This window comes from Battus philenor, unplaced genomic scaffold (assembly GCF_028537555.1).
Source record: "Battus philenor isolate CCGP_79_NKW_IND1 unplaced genomic scaffold, ilBatPhil1.0.hap1 SCAF_33, whole genome shotgun sequence".
Taxonomy (NCBI): domain Eukaryota; kingdom Metazoa; phylum Arthropoda; class Insecta; order Lepidoptera; family Papilionidae; genus Battus; species Battus philenor.
In genome coordinates, this window is record NW_027181697.1 from 388,265 (window position 1) to 390,328 (window position 2,064).

At 20.2% G+C, this 2,064-nt stretch overlaps 1 pseudogene; it reads right to left on the reverse strand.

The window, feature by feature from the left end:
- Positions 1-433: 433 nt before the first annotated feature.
- On the reverse strand, positions 434-1,347 carry LOC137927546 (NADH-ubiquinone oxidoreductase chain 5-like; annotated as a pseudogene).
- Between the last annotated feature and the right edge of the window lie 717 nt (positions 1,348-2,064).

The following is a 2,064-nucleotide window of genomic DNA, read 5'->3' on the forward strand; positions in this document are numbered from 1 at the left end:
TTTGATTGCTTTTAAATAAAAAAATATTAAAAAGACAACTTCAAACTTCAAGCAGTATAAACGAAACTCCTGATGTTGTTTTGAGCTTCAAGATTTTCTAAGAAAGTCTCATTTTATTCTGAAATTGATATTAGAGACGTAACCTAACTAGTAAAGTTTTAAATCTATGCCGTATCAAGATAATGCTAGGTGGAGATATTTCCGCTGGTCGATTAATAAATTCGTCTTAAATTTCAGTTTTAATTGCTTTTAATAAAAAAATATTAAAAAGACAACTTCAAATTTCATGCAGTATATACGAAACACTTGATGTTGTTTTGCGCTTCAAGATTTTCTAAGAAAGTCTCATTTTTCTTCCTAAATCTCATCTAAAATTTTGACCTAATTTTAAAAAATAATAATTTAAACCATAAGTAGATAAATTAGGTATAAATCATATTAAACATAAAAAATTTCTTAAACTATAAGTTTTTAAAAATTTATTTACAGAAATAATTTTTATATTTCTAATTAAATATCCTAGTAAAAATCCTAATATTCTTACATAAATTACTATTATTTTGATATTAAAAGGTAAATAAATTATATAAGGATAATTAAAAATTAATCAACTTAACATTCTTCCTACTACTAGTCTTATTCCTAATAATATAAATATTCTCTTTAATATTGTATAATCTTCATCATATAAATTATAAACTACTAATAAATTTTAATCATTAATTATTAAATAAAATAATAAACGAATAGTATAAAATATAGTTAAACCAGTAGAAAAATAATATAAAAAAAATATATATATTTAAATTTCTTATACTAACCATTTCTAAAATTAAATCCTTTGAATAAAATCCAGCTAAAAAAGGAATACCACATAAAGCTAAATTAGAAATATTTAAACATAAAGAAGTTAAAGGAATATAAAATCTAATTCCACCTATATAACGAATATCTTGAATATCATTTATTATATGAATAATAACACCCGCACATGTAAATAATAAAGCCTTAAACATAGCATGAGTTAGTAAATGAAAAAAAGCTAAATCAGCTAATCCTATTCTTAAAATTCTTATTATTAATCCTAATTGTCTTAAAGTAGATAAAGCAATAATTTTTTTTAAATCAAATTCATAATTAGCAGAAATACCAGCCATAAATATAGTTAATCTTGATAAAACTAATAAAAACTTTAAAAAAATTATATGAACTAATATCACATTAAATCGAATTAATAAATAAACTCCAGCAGTAACTAAAGTAGAAGAATGAACTAAAGCCGATACTGGAGTGGGGGCTGCTATTGCCGCAGGTAATCAAGATCTAAAAGGAATCTGGGCTCTCTTTGTTATAGCTGCAATAATTAATAAAAATCTAATAAATTTTATTATAAAATCATTATTTACAAAATTCAAATAAAAAATATAATTTCATCTTCCATAATTTATTATTCAAGCAATAACCATTAAAATTATTACATCTCCAATACGATTAGATAAAGCCGTTAACATTCCTGCATTATAAGACTTAATATTTTGATAATAAATTACCAAACAATATGAAACTAAACCTAACCCATCTCATCCTAAAAAAATTCTAATTATATTAGGTCTAATAATTAATAAAACTATTGATAATACAAATAATAAAACTAAAATAATAAATCGATTTAAATTTAACTCAGAATGTATATATCTTCCTCTATAATAAATTACAGAAGAAGAAATTATTAAAACAAATATTAAAAATAATAAAGATATTCAATCCAATAAAATAGACATTACTACTCTTATAGACCTAAAAGAAATAATTTTTCACTCTAAAAATAAAGTTAAATTCTCCATAATAAAATATATTATAAAAAAAAACTTATTATTCTAAAAAAAAATAAAAAAAATCTAATAAAACAAATAAAATATCTTTTAATGATTTAAAATGAAATTTCATATTTTTGACTCCACAAATCAATATTTTATATTAAATTATTTAAATAAAATCAAATAAAAAAAATAATCAATTTTTAAAACTAAAATATTAAGAGGTAATCAATGTAATATTAATATT